The sequence below is a fragment of the Puma concolor genome, chromosome B2 (assembly GCF_028749965.1).
Source record: "Puma concolor isolate L17-30 chromosome B2, mPumCon1.1.hap2, whole genome shotgun sequence".
Classification (NCBI taxonomy): domain Eukaryota; kingdom Metazoa; phylum Chordata; class Mammalia; order Carnivora; family Felidae; genus Puma; species Puma concolor.
This window is the reverse complement of record NC_141671.1, coordinates 119,691,080-119,699,947: the sequence shown is the minus strand read 5'-3', so window position 1 is coordinate 119,699,947 and position 8,868 is coordinate 119,691,080.

The following is an 8,868-nucleotide window of genomic DNA, read 5'->3' as shown; positions in this document are numbered from 1 at the left end:
ATTTACATGAGGGAGAAGATGTTGTCTGAGTTTTGAATATAAAGTAAATTTTGTTTTGTTTTTGTTTGAACTGGACAATTGCTTAAGATGCTGCTTGTGGAAGCAGCTTCAGTCTCAACATTCTTGGATTTGGGGGCGGGGGGGCTGGATGCTATATGCCTGGTTAATTTGGAAGAGAGGCTTAGTCACCAGAGTCCTGGGTGTGGTAGTTACAGGGAATGTGATCCCTTTGGGACGTTCCTCTGGACACCAGAAGGTTAAAGTTGCCCAATAAGATGTGGAAGAACTGAAAGAACTGGAAGACTAAAAATTAACAGAGGCTGCTTTACAATTTTTCTTAAGGCCGACTGCCAGTAACAACAGCTAACATGTGCGATGCACTCCCTGCACGTCTAATGGTCATTATCTCGTTTAATCTTCTCAACAGCCCTAGGAGGAAGGTACTCCTCCTACCCTTTATTGCAGATGAGAAAACTGAAGTTTAGAGGCAGACCCATGCCAGAACACAGATGTCTCTTTAACCCATGCTCCTACCTCCACATGATGGGCTGAGTAGGTTCCTGACAATTTGACTTGGAAAACACCCTCTAGGGACGAAGGTTCACAGTCTTCTGTGATCTGGCAGTGAATCTACGCTATGAACATGGCTTTGAGTTCCACGATGTGGGCTTCTGTTATATCAGCGTCCTATCTGCAGAGCTGTCCCAAGGGTGAAGGAAGATCTGGGAGGAATGCAATGTAGTCAGCTGGGCTGCCTCTTCACCACCCCCCACCCCCCAGTGGTAGGTTGGGAGGGCCCGGCATCCGAGAGACTGTGGGCAAGCAGGCAGTTCTCCCAGCTGGTGCAGATGTGAACTGGAGCCCTTTAAACAAGCCAGAGTCCTTCAATTTCTTTTCCTGCACTCTGCCCTTCTGCTGCATACTCTTCCTAAGACCTTCTCTTCCATCTGACTTAATTCACCTAAGAACGTAAGGGAGACAGGGCGCCTGGGTGCCTCAGTCAGTTGATTAAGCATCTGACTTCGGGTCAGGTCATGATCTCGCAGTTCTTGAGTTCGAGCCCCACGTTGGACTCTGTGCTGACAGCTCAGAGCCTGGAGCCTGCTTCGGATTCTGTGTCTCCCTCTCTCTCTGTTCCATCCCTGCTCACACTCAGTCTCTCTCTCTCTCTCTCTCTCTCTTAAAAATAAATAATTAAAAAAAATAAAGAATAAAAGGGTGGCAAGGAGGATGATTCCAAAAGATGTTTCCCATCTCTGCAGCCCCAAGGGAAGACGAGGCTCTAGAAATCTGCAGAGCCTCTAGAGGAGGCTGTTGGATGCTGTGGGGGACAGAGAATTTCAGGGTCGAAAGGAAGGTAGCTGTCAGAGCCGAATGTGCTAAGAGAAGCAGCAGCAAGCTTGCTTTATTCAAAGCAGGAAACAAAGAGAAAACACATGGTATTCTGTTCCAACCATAGAATTTTAATGTCCAGTCAAGGATATTCAGATTAGAGTTTACTTGTATTGGTCTACTCTGTGTTTCCATGATGCCGTCCTCTTTGATGCCTTTTTTTTTTTTTTAACGTTTATTTACTTTTGAGACAGAGAGAGACAGAGCATGAATGGGGGGAGGGTCAGAGAGAGAGAGAGACACAGAATCGGAAGCAGGCTCCAGGCTCTGAGCCGTCAGCACAGAGCCCGATGCGGGGCTCGAACTCGTGAACCACAAGATCATGACCTGAGCCGAAGTCAGACACCAAACTGACTGAGCCACCCAGGCGCCCCATGATGCCTTTTAACGACTTTGTTTTTGCTCTCCCTTCTCATTTGGTCTCAAAAACATGATGCCTCTGGAGGCAGGACCTCAGGCAATGACAATGTGACCTTTACAGTTACCAGGACACTGTATTACCCGGTATCCTATTTGCGCCCCTCCCTCCCAAATTCAAGTTCCTGAAGTCACGCAGAAAATGTCCTTCAGAATGTAAAATTGAGCTATCTTTGTTCTCAAAGCATATCATGCCCCCACAGTAGGACATGCCCTCAAGAGAGCCGGCACTTGGCCTGAGGGCTGGCCACAGACAGAGCTACTGGAGAACAGTGCCACCTTTTCTTTCTTTCTGCTCAAGGTCATCCTGTAAGCCACCTGCAAACCTAAGATGCTGTGATCGAGAGCTTTTCTTGCACTTACTTCAGGGCCTCGCTGCTTCAGGCTGGTGCACTTATATTCATTCCGGGGGAGAACCTGGCTCCAACTGGGTCACTTAACACCTCTTTTTCCTGTGCAGGGGGCAAGTCAGTGGAGAGGGTGAGGCTTTCATTCCAAGACTGTTGCATCCTGTACCTTGTAAGCGCTCCACACCAACAACCAAGAAGTGTCTTCGTGCCCCTGTTGTGGGGACAGAGAACTAAATAGCTGTTACACAATGAGAAAAATGCTTGAAGGGGGATAAAGGAAATGGAACTTGGAAATAAAGGAACCGCAGGAAATGACTCGCTCTCCACCAAGAAAGAGAGAAAGAGAGAGGGCTGTCAGGAAACCCGGATTTCCATTCACTCAGTGGAGAGCAGTCATCATCAGGAACCCAGACTCCATAGCTTGCTTTCAGAAAATAATTTGGTCTTAAAGAATCACATCAATTTATTATAAAGAACAAGTTTAAATAAATTTTATTTTAAATAAAATACACTATTATAAATAAATTTATTATAAATTATGAATAATTTAGACATTATTTATTTTAATGTCTTCCCCTGGGGGAGTGTCCACTCTCTGAATAGCCACCTCAAAGATAAAGTGCTCCCCTTAAGAGAACTGAGCTAATTACACTGATGTCTAGTTGAAATGATTCCTTTTATCATGATGACAGTGGACTTTGAAATCAGTCTGAGATTCAATGGGGATTTTCCTCATTACGAGCACAAAAATGACAGAGAAGCATACCTAATTACTGTGTCCCAATGCTGGTAGTGTTTTTATGTCCTTGCCCCTCAACCACTTTATATTGGAAGAATTGAAAGAAATACATAGAAGACTTAATTGCTGACTTTCAAATTTTGGAGGAAGAGTCAGGATGGGGATTCAGTCTGGGTAATTAGTTATTGTCACATCTGGAGATACTCACTGTCTCTGAATTAAGGAATAAAGTAGAAAAGGTTCAAAAGTTTGGATAGGTGCATCCTGAGATTGTTCTTTGTTTAAACCGGCCCTTTGACTAGAAATAAGGTTTCTCCTTCCCTCCTCTTGCAGTGTATCCTGAGCATACGGAGGGTGAGGTTCCCCTCCTGGGTGCCCGGCTTCCCTAAAGTTTGTCTCTGCAACCAGCAGGCATCAGATGTCAACACTTGCAAACTTTGTGGGGCAGCTGTCATCAGAGAACAGGGTAGGAGTCCCCAGTGCCCACAGCTGTGTGGCCCTTCTAAATGGCCAAGCTGCAAATGGTGACTTCGCTCTCTGTCCTCACACTTTCTCGGCTCTATCCCTGCTCTCGGCTTTCCCTGCTCCTGTCCCAGGGATGCTAAAAGCGGGTTTTTAAGAGGACAATGTTGTATTCTGTGGTACCATTCTAACCCTTGGCAATGGAAAAAGATGCGGCCAATTTTGTGCATCGTGGTGATGGAAGATGCCTACATGGCATTTTTTTTTTTTAAGTCTAAGAGAGCTAGCATAAATTTATTAACCTAATAGGTCAGCTGGATATTTTAGAAGACATTCAGGATGGAAAGAACTTGAAGAAACGTGACAGGGATACAAACACTATTAATCCAAAGGGCGGAGAACCTGTAGTTTTGCCTCAGGCCATATTTCAGAAAAGGCTTTCTTCCACATTTAAATCTACTAAGGTGTAAGACAGCCTGCTCATTTTTATCGTTCAGGAGACTTTGTAGGAAAATCTTATACCTGGTACAATACTTATTACTTCTGATGAGGACAGGAAAGGTTGGAGACTTCTCATTTACAATCCACCCTTGAATATTGTTAATTTTGGAGAAATTCGGAAAGTTTAATTCATTGTCACTTGGTCTTGAGTGATATCTCTGGTTTGGATAATACATAAAGTCATATTTAATATTTATTTTCTTTTTCCTTGGAGGAATTATAGCTAGACCGCCTCAGTCTATTTCCACATAAATATGGTAGTAATACATTAGATATGTTTAAAATTATTATGAAAATTTGGATGCAAATACCAGGAGCTCCTTTAGTCAGCAAAAGCCATTTGGACCTTAAAGCCTGGTAACCTGGAACCAAAGGACAGGATTGGCTCCGAACACCTTTCTAATTCAACTGTGTGAATACGGATTCATATTAACGCCTGGAAGTAGGGAACCAGTTTCCTAACATCAGCAATGAGAAATTTATGACTGAAACTTAACATTTCAGGATTATTCAGCCCTCCCAACCATTAGAGACCAGCCAGGGCTGTGGCGTAAAAATAAATATTATAGTTGCCATAGAAACTGAATCACCTTGGAGATGATTAATACCAGCAGAGCTAACAGCAGAGGTTGCCATCACACCATTTCTGGCCAAATTAATCATGAAACCAAAGAGCAGCAAACACTTTTATAAAGGCACATGAGCCCAAATCCTCTTTTCTAGACCATTTAAGAACTATTATCCAGTTTTGTTCTCTGTGCAGAAGGAAGTCTCCTAGTAAATAGTTACATTTTCATTTACTGAGCGACTTTTTACTAGCTCAGCTGTAGGGTTGTTGAATGACTTTTCGATGGTGCAGGAATGAAGGTTTAACGAGGAAGGTCCACCTTGTAAAGGAACGCTCTTCAGCAATTTTTTTTTTCCATTTTTTTCCTTTTGCTGTGAATCTTCCTCTTTTGAGAATCTGGGGACTCTAGATGATCATAATCTTTGAGGTTTTGATTGTGGCTTTTACAAAGTTTGCTTTGGTTAAGAGAGCTTTGTCAAACCATCAATACCTGATGATGTTATCAAGATAGTCTATTATTGAACAGGGAGTAATTGTTATTGTTTAAACAAAAGAGTTCTTAATGGAATGTAGAGACAAGAAACAAATTTTTGTTACCTCGCATGGTTGGTTGGTGATCCGGCTGTTCAACAGAGCCTGTTCCAGTCACATAGTTCTCTCAGAAATTTTAGTATCAGAGAAAAAAATAATAGTAGAAGTAATTGTGGGTTTTTTTTTTCAGGTAAAGGGGTTACATTATAAAAATATTGAAAATTGATCATGTCAAAAATGATTGTCTTCATGCCTGTAACTAATTTATAATATTTCCTCCTGGACAAAGTGGTTTTATTATAGATGTATTAATAATGATGAGTAACATGACTTCTGTAGCAGAAAATTCCAGCAATCTCAGAGGTTTAATTCAATAAGTATTATTTCTCAATGCAAACTTGACAGCCCGCTTATCACAAAAAAGGGCTACAGAGCTCATGTGCCTCCTAAAAGGATCCAATGAGAAGTACACAATACCATCTATCAAATGTTCTTGCCAAAAAACCTCACTAATCAAATGATCCATACACAGGACATATGAAGCAGAAAACCTTGTCAAATAACACCAGAGGGATGCAATCTGCTAAATCCAGAATATGGAGAATAATAGAGACAAACGGTCCGGTTTTTTTCAATAAAGAAATCACAAGGATCGGGGGGCAGGGAGGGAGAGGAATTTAAAGATTAAAAGTGACTTAAGAAATATTAATCAATTGTAATGTGTGGACCTTAGTTGGATCCTAATATGAAAAAAATGAAATGACTAGGAAAGTTTTAACACCAACTGAGTATTTGATAACGTTAAGAAATTAATGTTAGCGGTGCCTGGGTCCAACTTCGGCTCAGGTCATGATCTCACGGTTCGTGGGTTCGATTCCCATGCTAGGCTCTGTGCTGTCAGTGTGGAACCTGCTTCCAATACTCTGTCTCCCTGTCTCTCTGCCCCCTTCCTGCTCATGTGCACATTCTCTCTCTCTCAAAAATAAATAAACATTTAAAAAAAAAAGAGAAATTCATGTTAATTTTTTTTTTTTTTTGCTGTGATGATGGCATTGAAATTAAATTAAGATTAAAAAAGACTCTTTTAGGGGTAAGTGCTGAAACATTTACAGATGAAATGGTATGTCTGGGATCTGCTCCAAAATAATTCAGTGGGAAGTGATAGGCAGTAGAAGTGCAACCTTCACCTTTTTGCTTTTTTAAACTCTCAGCAACAACAGAGATTTTGCTAATTAGTATAATGATATTAGAAAGGATCTTCCATTGTTTGTTTACTTATTTCTTTAAAAAATTAAAAAAAATTTTTTAATTTATTGTTAACGGGGGGAGAGAGAGAGAGAGAGACAGAGCATGGGCGGGGGAGGGGCAGAGAGAGAGGGAGACAGAACCAGAAGCAGGCTCCAGGCTCTGAGCCATCAGCACAGAGTCTGATGCAGGGCTCGAACCCACAAACCGCCAGATCAAGACCTAAGCTGAAGTCAGCTGCTTAACTGACTGAGCCACCCAGGACCCTTTATTGTTAATATCAGTGGCTTTCTAAAAGCAAAATGGGTGAGAGATGGGCTGTCACTTGTGACATCCATAGTGTTTAAGACAAGAGGATTGGGTTCAGTGGTTTGGAGTTATCTCTACACGAGTATGAACAGATTTAATTTAAAAGTGCTGGGATCCCTTTTATTTCCTTATTCATCTTTCACCCTCAAAGATGGGGCCTGAGATTTTATTCCCAAATTGTTCTACATCCAGACGTTGGTTCAGAGGGTTCTAGATGTAACCTTTTATCATAACTGAATCCTGACTCCAGATCAGTGATTCTGAAAGTATGTTGTCAGGACCTCCAGGAGCCCCCAAGACCTGAAACAGGTTTCAAGCTCAAATTTTTTTTTTTTCTAACCTTTATTTATTTTTCAGAGAGAGACAGAGTGCGAGTAGGGGAGGAGCAGAGAGAGAGGGAGACACAGAATCCAAAGCAGGCTCCAGGCCCTGAGCTGTCAGCACAGAGCCCGGCGCAGGGCTTGAACTCACAAACCGTGAGATCATGACCTGAGCTGAAGTCAGACACTCAACCGACTGAGCAACCCAGGCGCCCCTCTCAAATCATTTTTCTAAGAATAAGGTTAGAAAGGTGGCTTTTCTCACTCTGGTTCCCTTAAATGTGTACAGTGGAGTTTTCCAGAACCGCATGATATGTGAAAATATCATTGCTCTGAAAGCTAATGGAATGTGTTTTAATTTTTTAAAGTTCTCAGTTTTATTTTCCAATACAATAAATACCTATAGATAGAAAATACAAAAACAAAATCTCTTTGGAGTCTTCAATAAATTTTAAGAGTGTGAAGAGTTCCTGAGCCCCCAAAAGTTTGAGAACCCCTACTTTAGATTGTTATCATGTGTGTTCTGAGTAAAACTGTCATGCAGGGTGTTGATGGGGTTCAGGACATATTACTCCAAAATATGGCACCTTGGCATATTGAATATTTTAGGCTGAACGAGTCTGAGAAAACAGCAGAAGCAGGAAAGCCACGATGATCTCCCCTCCACATTTGCTTTTCTTTCCTGAAAGCAGGAGATAAATCTCCCTGTATCAGGAGGAAGACATTCTTATCACCAGAGAAGGGGATTTAGGGCCAGAAAAGCTATATAAACAAATCTTGTTACTTCTCCATTTACTACCTGTAGCCCAAAACCCCTTGTCTTGTCAATTCTTCACAAATTTATTGTTTCTTCGGCTAAAAGGTATAAAATTTCCTGCTTTGCTCACTTCTTCAGCCCTTCTCTTGTGAAGGCTCCCATGTACATGGAAGATTTTAATAAACTTTGTATTCTTTCTCCTGTCACTCTTTCTTTGTCAGTTTCGTTTTTAGACCCCACCAGAAACTCGAAGAAGGTCAAGGAAAAATTTTTTTTCTTCCTCTTCAGTGTAATAGAAGCACATACATTTTTGGAGAATTAGGACTTTATCCAGCTTGCAGAACAAAACTATTTTACTCCCACTTGCTAATAAAAGTCTCTATTGTTACGAGACTCGCCTTCATTACAGCCTAGCAGCAAGAGACTAGCTGCACCGATCTGTAACTATTGGTGAGTATTATAATCCATCAAAAGAACTTAATGGTTATTTGTGCCCCCATTGACTTAGTCGATTTGTACCAGTAATGAAAACCATAAAGCATGTGCTCGGGAGACTTGGGAAGTTGGAGGAAGGGGCCGGTATAGAGGGAATGTAGAGGTTTTAGGTGTAGAGGTTCTAGCACGTGATATGGGTCTTAGGCTCTTCCATTCCCAGCAGTTCCTGTAATATCTCTCTGGCAGCCAAGCCAGCTCTGGTTTTCTCTTCTGGAGAAAGGAGTTTCCAGACGCAGACTAGAGCCTGAGAGGTATACTTTCTCCCTGCCCCACCTACTTGCAAAGACTGGGATGATTGACTGGGGAACAAAGATACTCACTCCACAGTTAGAGATAAAAGGCAAAAATCAAAGTGTAATCAATTACTTGATTAACAAGCATGAATGAGCATTTGAGATCTTTCTTGTTGGGAGCTCAGGGGAGGGAGGAAGTTGCTCCCAAAAAGCCATGTGTAGAGATAGGAAGAGGACAGTATGAAGGCTGAATTGCTAATAGGTGTATATTAAAAATGTCCTAGGGTCAGGGGCGCCTGGGTGGCGCAGTTGGTTAAGCGTCCGACTTCAGCCAGGTCACGATCTCGCGGTCCGGGAGTTCGAGCCCCGCGTCAGGCTCTGGGCTGATGGCTCAGAGCCTGGAGCCTGTTTCCGATTCTGTGTCTCCCTCTCTCTCTGCCCCTCCCCCATTCATGCTCTGTCTCTCTCTGTTCCAAAAAAAATAAAATAAATGTTGAAAAAAAAAATTTAAAACAAACAAAAAAAAAATGTCCTAGGGTCTCCTGTGGG